Source organism: Manis javanica, chromosome 8, assembly GCF_040802235.1.
Source record: "Manis javanica isolate MJ-LG chromosome 8, MJ_LKY, whole genome shotgun sequence".
NCBI lineage: Eukaryota > Metazoa > Chordata > Mammalia > Pholidota > Manidae > Manis > Manis javanica.
This window is the reverse complement of record NC_133163.1, coordinates 4,603,162-4,615,312: the sequence shown is the minus strand read 5'-3', so window position 1 is coordinate 4,615,312 and position 12,151 is coordinate 4,603,162. Positions and strand designations below refer to the sequence as shown.

Sequence of the window (12,151 nt, the reverse complement as noted above, 5' to 3'; positions counted from 1 at the left end):
AGAAATACTATTAACACATTTGAAAGCAAATATTTATTAGGAAATAGATGCTATAAAGATATCCAATGAATGAGGGTGATATAGATATTGATAAATAACAGTTCATATTGTCTTAATAGTTACAAGATTGATATGGCTTGTTTCGTAAAGAAAAAATATACATGATCTCATAAAATAAAAATTATACATGATCTCAATTCATTGCTTCTATGAATGACTAAGTGAAAGGTGGAATGCAAGGGAAAATAAACATTATACCTCCACCTGTTTTATCCTGTTCTGTCTTGTACTCGTTAGAATGGTCAGACTCAGTTCATTTAAGGGTTCCACCATGGTCACGAGCTCTTATCTGGAGAGCAATGTGAATAATAGTCAAAGTTCTTTTCTTGTTTTGTGGTTTTTTAAAAGGTTTTCACTGAATGAATAAAAGTTTGATGTAAAATGAATGATCACAACCACAGCTAAGTAGTAAATTTAGGGGGTGATATGGAGCATTGTATTAATCTGCACAGGAAACATTGAGGTTAATTAATGAGAGATACATATCAGGAGAAAGGATTCTATAGACAAATTTTGGAGATATTTAAGGACCTTGTTTCAAGTTTTTCTGATCTCTTGACATTTATTGATTGTTATAAGCTAACTGATGAATTAATCAATGAAAACATGTACACATTTGGGAACATAAGGAGTGCCAGACCTGAACTGATGATTATTGGTCATGTATGAGTCCTGGATGATGAATACTATTGGTCTGAAACTCTGAGGTCCAACGTGGAAAAGAATTCATCTATTTCCTCTGTTGGAATTGTTTCTATAGAGATGTCAGCACTGTACAAAGATGGCATTCTTGTATTGATTTCACAGATCTAAATTTGTTGTTATTAATGGAATAGTGATGGACCCATAAAACAAAGACAAATAAATATGTAAAGAGTAAGAGGGTAGAACATTGCCCAACTATTAAAATATATTGTGAGGCAAAAGATAGTAATAATCACTGAAAACAATGATGCCCACTAAGAGATAAATGGATAAAGGTCTCCCCTCTTTGACTGAGGTCGTAAGTATTTTGATAAGGAAGAGTCAATTTTATTATTTTTGGTAGTACAGATTGAGTTTCTCCTTTTTAAGATAAAAATATATGAAATGTGGAAAGCAAGGATCAGTGGCAATTAGGTCTCAATTTTTTAAAATCACTTGCTCTGCTCTGTACTCCTCAGAATGGATGCGTTTGAGTTGATTAAAGTATCTTCCACAGTCATGAGCTGGATGGGCGCCTCTATAGAAGAAGCAGATGGAGGTTAAGGTAATAGTTAAAATACTTTCCTTGCTTTCCAAGTTTATTTTATTTTTTATTTTGTTATCATTAATCTGCAATTACATGAAGAACAGTAGAATCACTACTTGTCTTCTCTGTGTTGCACAGCCCTCCCCATGCCCCCCCCCACATTATACATGCTAATCGTAAGGTCCCCTTTCTTTTTCCCCACACTTATCCCTCCCTTCCCACCCATCCTCCCCAGTCCCTTTCCCTTTGGTAACTGTTAGTCCATTCTTGGGTTCTGTGATTCTGCTGCTGTTTTGTTCCTTCAGTTTTTCTTTGTTCTTATACTCCACAGATGAGTGAAATCATTTGGTACTTGTCTGTCTCTGCCTGGCTTATTTCACTGAGCATAATACCCTCCAGCTCCATCCATGTTCTTGCAAATGGTAGGACGTGTTTTCTTCTTATGGCTGAATAATATTCCATTGTGTATATGTACCACATCTTCTTTATCCATTCATCTACTAATGGACACTTAGGTTGCTTCCAGTTCTTGGCTATTGTAAATAGTGATGCAATAAACGTAGGGGTGCATCTGTCTTTTTCAAACTAGGCTGCTGCATTCTTAGGGTAAATTCCTAGAGATGGAATTTCTGGGTCAAATGGTATTTCTATTTTGAGCTTTTTGAGGAACCTCCATACTGCTTTCCACAATGGTCGAACTACTTTACATTCCCACCAGCAGTGTAGGAGGGTTCCCCTTTCTCCACAACCTCACCGACATTTGTTGTTGTTTGTCTTTTGGATGGTGGCCATCCTTACTGGTGTGAGGTGGTATCTCATTGTGGTTTTAATTTGCATTTCCCTGATGACTAGCCATGTGGAGCATCTTTTCATGTGTCTGTTGGCCATCTGAATTTCTTCTTTGGAGAAGTGTCTGTTCAGCTCCTCTGCCCATTTTTTAATTGGAGTATTTGCTTTGTGTTTGTTGAGGTGTGTGAGCTCTATATATATTTTGGATGTCAACCCTTTATCAGATCTGTCATTTATGAATATATTCTCTCATACTGTAGGATGCCTTTTTGTTCTGTTGATGGTGTCCTTTGCTGTACAGAAGCTTTTCAGCTTGATATAGTCCCACTTGTTCATTTTTGCTCCAAGTTTATTTTTAAGGTAATTAACTGTAGTACTAGAAAGTATGAAATAAAATTACAGAAGACAACTGTATCTCAGTGATAAACATGGGATATGTGAAATGTATCAGTTAATCCATGTGTAGAAAATTGAGGACAATTAATAAAAGATACAATCATGTGAGAATAATCTATGTTGAATTAGAGATATAAACGCTGTTCAAGGACTTTTGTTTACATAGCATTTAAAAATTATTAATGATAAAAGTAATAAACAGAAATGGATGAAAAGAGGAACAATACTGGATCGATGATGACTACTGGTGGCGTATGAGTCATTTACGATGAATACGTGTCTAGAACTCTGAGGTCCGACAAAAGAGAAATTTAGTCCATTCTCATTGTTTGAAGCCCCCTATGGATGCATGTCAGGAATAAACTAGGGGTTTATTTTTTTTCCCACTCATGCATTTTCATTCTGTTATAATATGATAGATTATGTATTGTGAGAATCTATAAATATATAAATAAAAGATGGAGTGAAGCACTGTCAAATCCTAAAAGTATGTGATGAGGCAAGAAATACCATTACTATGTTTTGAGAACGTGAAGTTCGGTTAGAAATAAATGGTACGTGATTGTTCCCTTTTGGAGAAGGATCAATGGAGAGAATGTCTCAACTATTTCTGTCATCTGCTCTGCCCTGCACTCCTCAGAATGGGCACCCCGGACCTCACTTAAGGATTCCTCCTTGGTCAAGAGCCCTTGCGTGCATCTGTGTTTTAGGAGCCTGGAGACCAATGTGAGTACAACAATCAAAGCTCTTGTCTTGGGTAGTATAAGAGTATTCATTGTATTAATAAAAAATATGAAATATGGTCAAAGAGGGCCAACTGTGTTCCACTGATAAACCCTGAATTAACAGGAAGCATCGAATTGATTAAAGCATATGTGAAAACTGAAGGTAATGACAGAGATGTGTTGATGGGGGAATGATTCTAGATACATATTAGAGTATCAAAGTATTGTAGAGCTTTGTGAATAATAGGGTTTTAAAATTATAATTAGTGAATGAAATCATTAATCAATAAACAATGTAGAAATGAATGAAGCGAAAGCAGTCTTTTCTGGATCGATGATGACGACTGCCAGCGTATGAGTCATGATGACGAATAATGTGTGTCTGGAACTCTGAGGTCCAACACAGAAGAAATGTGGTTTTTCTCTTCATGCATTTTTACTTGTTACTATAATTGAATCAGTGACATATCAATGAAGAAATGCATATTAACCAAAGATGAATTGTAGAAGTCTTGTCCAATTTAAAAAATAAGTGGTAAGGCAAGAAATTCAATTAATAGAATTTGAAAACACTGAAGTAAAGCAAGTGTAAATGAAGATGTCTCTTTTTTTTATCACCTGCTCTCCAGACTGGATGCACTGTGCTGATTGTGCATCCTTCCAAGATCACCAGCTGTGGTAGGAACACTGTCTGTGAGTAATTGTCAGAGCTGTTGCCTTAGTTTGAGTTGTTTGTTTAAGGCTATTCACTATATTATTCAAAAGTATTAAATATGATCAAAGAAGTTGAAATATGCCAATGCTGAACATTGAAATGATATGAAAAAATATGTTGACTGATCCATAAATATGACACTGAAATCAGCTAATGAAAAAGATTAGTCTCTGGGAATTATTCTACAGATGGGTGATAGAGATAGTGAATGATCTCATCTTTGTTTTTTTTAAATTAATGTTTGTTTTTTATAATGACTTAATCTATAAACAAATGTTTATGAGAACAAAATTACAGAGGGCCAGTTGTGGATCAACAATTGCTGATGGTGTATCAGCCGTATACAGTGCATACTACAGGTCTAAGACTCTGAGTTACAAAAATCATCTAGTCCGTTCCCCATGAGTCAAGGGATCCTATACACAGGTGTCAGGAATACACATACTTTTTTTTCTTGGTCTTTGTGTTCATGAATTTAAGCATATTTATTAATTATCAATGGTAGAAAAAAATAAGAAATATTTAAGTGAATAAAGATGAAGAGGGTGAACCACTGCTCTTTGCTAAATATGTAGGAAAGTAAAACAGTAAACATTAGAATGGATAATAATTGGACCAAATGTATTACATCTTTGACTAAGGTTGATGTAGACAATGAAATATAATAGTCAGTTATTGCCTGAATCAGTTGTAGGTTTGAAGTTTATCTTATTAAGAAGAAAATAGTATCATAAATTAATCAATGCCTAAACAGCTATGCAAGGAGATGGTGGAAATTATGAATCAATGGAGAGAAATTCTCAAGTGTGTTTATCAGCTTCTTTGCTGGGTTCTCTCAGAACAGATAATGAAGTTGATTTCTCTATTGCCATGTTTTTGTTATTGAAAATATTGACTTCATGTTAGGAAAGAGACCAAAGTGAGGAGTAATCAAAGGTCTTGTCTTGGTTTGGCTTATTTGTTTGGGGGTATTCATGGTAATATTAAAAAAGAATACGCATGCTAAAAATGTTCATTATTGTCCAATGATAAATATGATATAAAACATTATGTTAATTAATTGCTAATAGGTAACATTGATTAACAAAAGACATAAGCTATGTTGGCAGTGGTTCTATAGGTAGAGGTAATACATGAAGGATTTTATTCTTTAGTTTTTGTGAATCATGAATTTATTTTGTTATTATTACAGAGTTAATGAGTTAATATCTGTAGAAATGAACGAAGAAAATGTGGGCTTCTAATGGACCAATGATGATGACTGGGGGCATAAGATGTGTCTGGAACCTAAAGGTCAGATAAAATGCCTAGAACATTCTTCCTGCTATATTTGATACTATAGACAGATGTTGGGCATATCAAAGTCATATTCTTATATTGAGTTCATATATTTATGCTTATTATTAATAGGCTTATAGGAACATAAAGGAAATTGAATAATAGATAAAAAAGGTGAACATGGAGTAACTATGAACATATGTGGTGAGGGATCAACTCTAATAAAAATTGAAAACCTGAAGTTCGTTAAGAGATAAACTGATCAAGGATGTTATCTAGCTAAGGATCATATAAATATGGATATTTAAAGAGTACATTTTACTGTTCTGGGTCAGGCTCAAGTTTGAGGTTGTTATTTTGTTAAGAGAAAATACTACGTACATTACAAAAAAACCTTAAGTACCTAAGTGAGGTGACTCAGTAATGAACTGCGGAAATGAAGGTCCGGTCCATATAAAACCTTACATTTCTGTCTTCAGTTGTGCTTTGGGTTTCTCAGCATGGACGCTTTTCCGAGCTGAAGAAGCATTATTCAGTGGTGACTTGCTCTCGGGTACCAGCTCCCTGTCAGGAGAACATAAAAGCGTATGTTTATGAACTCCCAGAGACCCCTGGCAGTGAAGTCAAAGTTCTTGCCTGGATTACAGTGTTTCATTTCTTTTTCCCCCTAGGGGATTTGGTGTAGTTTTAGAAAGTGCCATATATAAAAATCTCATAATATAAATTAGTCACAGGATGAAAGTGTAGCATAGAGAATATACTCAATAGTTCTGTAACATCCTTTGATAGTAACTACACTTGTTGAGTTGAGCATTAATAATGTAGTTGACTGTGAAAGCACTAGGCACTATGTCGTACACTGGACATACTGTGTATCAATTATGCTCCAATATAATATACTAGTTACAAAAATTAAAAATAAAAAGAAGGCCAATTTTCTAGAAAAAATTTTAAAAAGCCCCGCAGGAAATTGAAGAAGGCCATTTGTAGCCCATTGAGAAATACCGAATTAATTTGAAGCATTATACCAATTAATGCAAAAGTGAAATTTGGGGTTAATAATGAAACATATATTGATATGAGCATGATTCAGGTACAAATTAGAGCTATCATTGCCTTTTTAGGGTACTGTGAGTTTTAAAATTAAAATTAGTAAATTAATGAATTGGTCAATAAACGATGTAGAAATAAATGAAGAAGAGGGACAATATTGGATCAGGGGTGACTACTGGTGGTGCATGAATCATATATGATGAATACATGTCTGCAACTATGTCCAGCAGATAAAGAATCTGGTCCATTTTCCCTGTTTGAAGTGACCTTATAAACAGATGTAAGGAACTTATAAAGGGCCTTGGTTTTAGCTTTTGTGTTCATGCATTTTTTTCCCGTCCTTCTGACTGAATCAGTTAAGTAATCAGTAAACAAATATACAAATAAGTAGATAAGGGGGTGAAATTCTGTGCAATTTAAAAAATATCAGGGTAGACAGGAAATGCCACTGATTTTATGGCCAAATTTTTTCTATAGTGAGTTGTCAGGATCAATACCAAACAATACAAATGTCATATTTTTGTACAGATTCATAGATGTAGATGTGTTATTATTAATGGAATAATGAAAGAAGAATTAAATCAATGAAAATTAAAGAAGCATAGGGTGAAACATTGCCTAACTGAGAGCATACATGGTAAGGAAAATTATAATTATTAATAAAATTGAGAACACTGATGCTTATTAAGCAACAGATGTGTCAGGTACCAGCTCTTGGGTTAAGAAGCATGTAGTCGTTGATTACTAAGAATCAGCTGTATTGTTCTGGGTCAGCCTCAGGATTTGCGTTTTTCATTCTGTTGGGATACATGAATACATATTAAGATAGAAGAATAAATGTCTAAATCTCAGTTTTTTGGTCCCTTGTTCTGCTCTGTACTCCTCAGAACAAGACTCCTTTGAGCTGATTTGGATCTTCCATGGTCACGAGCTCCGTGGTTGCCTCTGTATAATAGGAGGACAGATCAATGTGAGTAACCCTTCAAGTTATTTTTTTGGTTAAGTGTTGTTTTTTAAAAGTAATTGTATTATTAAAAAGTACAAAATGTAGTTGAGGAAGGCAGTGTAGCTCAGTGAAAAGATGGGATATCTGAAACACTGTATTGATTAATCCATGCATAGGAAACAGCATAATTAATGAAAGAGATACACTGATGTGAGAATAACCTGTGTACAGATTAGGGACATACAAACTCTTGGGTTTGGTGCATTTAGAAAGCATTGAAATTACTATTAGTGAATCAATGATTTAATCATTGAACAAACAAATGAATGACAAGAAAGAGGGACAGTATTGGAATGACGACGACTCCTGTTGGCGTCTGGGCCATTTACGATGAATACGTGTCTGGAACTCTTAGGTCCAACAGAAATCAAGTCTGTTCCCATTGTTTGAAGGACTTCTATGGACACATATCAGGAATAAATGAGGGACTTGTTTTCGGTCTTAGTGTTCATGTATTTTCATGTATTATTATAATTGGATCAACACGAGAATCTATGAATAAATATATAGATATGAATGGTATGAAGCATTGTCCAATTATAAAAATAGGGCTTGTGCAAGAAATACTTTTAATGTATTCAGGAAACCCTGACATTCACTTAGAAGTAAATGGTACATGGCTGTTACTGGATGACTAAGGATGACGTGGATAGGACAAGGCATAGACAACATTAGATTCTGGGTCAGTGGCAAAATCAAAGCTGTTTTATTTTCTTAGGACAAAAAAGTATGTATACCCGATTAGTGATCCCCTAAACTTTACCTTACTAAATGAAAGGTGAAAAGCAAGGATCAATGGAGAGCATTGTTACTTTTCCATCTCTGCAAAGCCCTGTTCTCCTCAGAAAGGTCACACTGCACCTGCTTTTAGATTCTCCCTTGATCAAAAGCCCGCGGCTTGCATCTGTGTTTAAGGAGCCTGGAGACCAATGTGAGTCACAATCAAAGCTCTTGCCTTAGTTCTCATTCTGAATACCCTTGGTTTAAGGGCATTTGTTGTAGTAATAAAAAGTGTGAAATATAATCAAAGTGGTTGAACTGTATCATAGTACTCACACAAAATATTATTTTGATAAATACATATATGAAAAACTGAAGGTGATTAATGAGAGATATATTCTGTTGGGAGAATGATTCTAGTTACATACTAGGCCTTGTTGAGGCTGTTAGAGGAAGCCTTAAAATTGTAATTAGTGAATTAGCAAATTAATCAGTAAGCAATGCAGAAATGAAAAAAAAGTGGTCTTTCTGGATCAATGATGGTGACTGTGGCATATGAGGCTTGGACAGTGAATGATTCGTGACTGGGACTCTGACGCCCAACACAGAAGAAATGCGGTCTTTCTATTCATTCAAAGAGTATCTCTCTCTGCTCTGTCCTCCTCAGAATAGATACTCCTTAGCTGACCAAGTATTTTCCATGGTCACGGCCTAGTTGCATCTGCCTTGTGAGGGTAAAGAGCAATGTGAGTAATCCCAGTGTTTTTGCTTGGGTGGATTGTTCAAGGATATTTGCTGTATTACTCAAAATATTAAGTATAATAAAAGAAGGCAAATTATGCCAATGTTAAATATCAGATTGATATGAGACATTACATTGATTAATCCATAAATACAACCTTGAGGTCAGATTTTGAAATGGTCTCTGTGGAAAAGACTGTAGAGATTCATATTAAGGATATTGAAGCATGTTACACTTATTTATTTTTATTTTTGTGTATTTATTAGTGAATTAATAAACAAATGTTTGTGAGAATGGAAAGAAAGATGACCAATCATGGGTCAGTGGTGATGACTGTGGATAAATCATGGGTGATGAGTAATGCATGCCCAGATACTGGGGCCCAATGGAACATCTAGCATATTCTCTGTTCATTTGATCCAATAGACAGATGTGAGGAATATGCCCAATATAGGTATTGGGTTCATAGATTTAGATTTATTATTGTTAGTGGATTAATTACATTAAACTATTAAAGAAATGTAAATAATAGGTAAAGAAAAAAGGGTAAAGCATTGTTCAACTTTGAACATACATGGTAAGACAAGAAATACTGTTAATAAAATTGAAAAAGTGAAACTCATTAAACATTAAATGGATTAAGAGTGTTACCTCTTTGACTTAGGATCGTGTACGTACGGATAATTAATAGTCAATTGTATTGTGTGGGTTTGTCTCAAGTTTCTTGTTCATTTTGTTAAGATACAAATATCTGTAGTATGATTGATTTAGAAATATCTAAATGAGTAAATGAATGTGGAAGACAAGGTTCAGTGGGGATAAGAACTAACGTTTTTTATCATCAGCTGTGCTCCATAGTTCTCAGGACGGACGTGCTCAAGCTGACTGAGCGTCGTTCCATGGGGGTGAGCTCTGGGATCGTATCTCTGTGTCGGGGGCAGAGGCCAATGTGAGTAACAGGCAAAGTTCTTGTCGGGTTTCAGTGATTATTTTCAGGATTTTCAGTGATTTATTAAAAAGCATCATATATAATAAAGAGAGTCAACTGTAGCCCAATGATAAATATAGAATTTATAGGAAACCTAGACACATAGGATATTTAAAGAAATAGATATATTGAAGTGAAAATAATTCTATATACAGAATAGGGATTTCAGGGCTGTTCTTGGCTTTTTGTGAATAATTGGCTTTTAAGATTATTATTATTGAATTTTCGAATCAGTCAATAGATTGTAGAAATGAATGAAGAAAATAGGCACCATATTGGATCAGTGATGACTACTGGTGGTGTATAAATCATATACGATGAATATGTGTCTGGAACTTCAGTCATATATGAGGTCCAACACAGATGGATGTGGTCCACTGCCCTTGGTTCAGGCATCCTATGCACATGTTAGTATCAAGGATCTTGTTTTGGCCTTCATGTTCATGCATTTCTATTATTATTGTTGTTATCATAAAGTTCAATGAAATGATCAATAAATACAGTTGAACTTTGAATAATGTGGGGATTAGGGACATCAACCCTCTGCATATAGCTTTTGACTCCCCCAAAAGCTGAAACTACTAATAGTCCTCTATTGACTGGAAGCCTTACCTATAGCATAAACAGTTGATTCATACACATTTTGTATATGTATTATATACTGTATTCTTACAATAAATTAAGTGAGGGAAAGGAATAAAAATTTTCAATTGTTGCAAATCTCCAAAAAATTTTCCAGTATATTTATTTAAAAAATTCTGCACATAGACCCTCAGTGGACCCACATTGTTGTATCCCATGTTGTTCAAATGTCAACTGTACATATAAAGAGGAAGGTGGCAAAAACTTTGTCCAATTATAAAAGTATGTGTTTAGGCAAGAAATACTCTTTTTATATACTGAAGACAAATATTTTTTAGAAAATATATGTATTAGGAAGTTGTTCTTTGACTAAGGATGATAGAGTTATTGATAAGTAATAGCCAATATTCATGTTCTTTGTCAGTGGCAAGATCAATATTCATTTCTTAAGAAAATAAAAGACAGGTCAACTCAATTCACAACCTACCTCCATGACTGACTGAGTGAAAAGTAGAATTCAAGAATAAATGAACAGAATGTCTTGATCTTTTGTCATCTGCTATGTCTTGTACTCCTCAGAATCATGGCATTTGGTTAATTCAAGCATGACCAGGTTACATCTATGCATTATGAACACGGAGAGCCATGTGAGTAAAACTCAAAGTTATTTCTTGGTTTTGTGGGTTTTAAAAAGAAGATTTTCACTGTATTATTAAAAAAAAGAAACATGATCAATAATTATTGTGTACCTGATCATTTAAAAGTATTATCACTAAAAAATCAATGACAGGATAAGTAAACAAATATATAAATTAAAAAATGTGAAAAGGGTGAAACACTGTTTAGAGAACACATAATAAGGAAATACGATAATATAAATTGGACTGGAAAATAAAGTGATCAGGTGTATATGCCTTTGAGTGCGAACAGTAGACTTATTTGTTCATTCAGTTGTTTGTTAATGTTGACAATGATAGTGATAATAGTTATTGGTTGCATCAGTTAAACTTTGACATTTGATTTATTAAGAAAAAAATAAATATTCACATTAGGTAATAAATGCCTAAATGACTATGCAAACAAGTGTTGGAAACTACGAATTAATAGAAAGTCTCAACATTTATATCATTGTTTCTGCTTGCTCTCCGAGCGGACCCTGGAGCTGATTTCAGCTGCTGTCATTAAGACTGTCATGTAGTGTCTGGGTATAGAAAGAAAGCAAGATGCATAATAGTTAAAGTTGTCTTGGGTTGGGGCATTTGTTTAAGGGTATTTACAGTAATATCAAAAAAATTAATTAGAAAGTTTGCCATAGCTCAATTATTGATATGAAACATTGTCTTGATAAATCCATGCTATGTCAGATTGAGGACTATTATTGAAAGAGATAATAGTCAATGTGGAAAATAATTCTGTACTCTGATGTTAGCATGTTCCAAAATTCTTTGAACCATGCATTGTTTTTATTGTTATCAATGAATTCATGATTTAATCAATACAAATGTAGAAATGAGCAAAAGGAAAAATAAAGTGAATCATGGACCAGTGATGGTGACTGGTGTCACAGGAGTCACAGGCAGTGAAAATAATGTGTCTGGAGCTCTGAGGTCCAGTGCAGGACATAATTAGCATATCCCCTGTGTTGAAATTTTTCTATAAAGAAGTGTAGTGAACATACAAAATTATATTCTTGTATTGATTTCATAGATTTGTTATTATTAGCATAAAAATGATAGAAGTATCAAGCAAATATAAATAAACATTAAGAATAGGGTGAAGCATTGTCTAATTATGAACATAGTGTGATGGGGCAAAATACTTTATTAGTTGAAGTTAAAACATTGATGCTTATTAAAAAATTCGTGG

General features: G+C 34.2%; 1 long non-coding RNA gene, 6 other non-coding genes and 2 pseudogenes across 7 annotated transcripts in view; all 9 read left to right on the top strand.

The window, feature by feature from the left end:
• The window catches only part of LOC118967106 (uncharacterized), a 111,923-nt gene that overhangs the window by 95,789 nt on the left and 3,983 nt on the right, over nt 1–12,151 (top strand). The window contains exons 47-55 of the long non-coding RNA XR_012133665.1: nt 1,224–1,309; nt 1,623–2,440; nt 3,117–3,202; nt 3,831–3,894; nt 5,109–5,209; nt 7,135–7,217; nt 8,641–8,719; nt 9,561–9,664; nt 10,865–10,932. This is a non-coding gene — a long non-coding RNA (uncharacterized lncRNA). The remainder of the gene's footprint in view (nt 1–1,223; nt 1,310–1,622; nt 2,441–3,116; nt 3,203–3,830; nt 3,895–5,108; nt 5,210–7,134; nt 7,218–8,640; nt 8,720–9,560; nt 9,665–10,864; nt 10,933–12,151) is intronic.
• On the top strand, nt 696–773 carry LOC118967214 (small nucleolar RNA SNORD113/SNORD114 family; annotated as a pseudogene).
• LOC118967186 (small nucleolar RNA SNORD113/SNORD114 family) lies at nt 2,704–2,775 on the top strand. Its single transcript, XR_005054080.1, has one exon. It is a non-coding gene; the product is annotated as a small nucleolar RNA SNORD113/SNORD114 family (small nucleolar RNA).
• Nucleotides 3,529–3,602, top strand: LOC118967202 (small nucleolar RNA SNORD113/SNORD114 family). The gene has a single exon (XR_005054095.1). It is a non-coding gene; the product is annotated as a small nucleolar RNA SNORD113/SNORD114 family (small nucleolar RNA).
• Nucleotides 6,406–6,474, top strand: LOC118967217 (small nucleolar RNA SNORD113/SNORD114 family). The gene has a single exon (XR_005054107.1). It is a non-coding gene; the product is annotated as a small nucleolar RNA SNORD113/SNORD114 family (small nucleolar RNA).
• On the top strand, nt 7,543–7,614 carry LOC118967221 (small nucleolar RNA SNORD113/SNORD114 family). Its single transcript, XR_005054112.2, has one exon. It is a non-coding gene; the product is annotated as a small nucleolar RNA SNORD113/SNORD114 family (small nucleolar RNA).
• On the top strand, nt 8,503–8,576 carry LOC118967206 (small nucleolar RNA SNORD113/SNORD114 family). The gene has a single exon (XR_005054098.2). It is a non-coding gene; the product is annotated as a small nucleolar RNA SNORD113/SNORD114 family (small nucleolar RNA).
• On the top strand, nt 9,980–10,061 carry LOC118967203 (small nucleolar RNA SNORD113/SNORD114 family; annotated as a pseudogene).
• Nucleotides 11,824–11,898, top strand: LOC118967207 (small nucleolar RNA SNORD113/SNORD114 family). The gene has a single exon (XR_005054099.1). It is a non-coding gene; the product is annotated as a small nucleolar RNA SNORD113/SNORD114 family (small nucleolar RNA).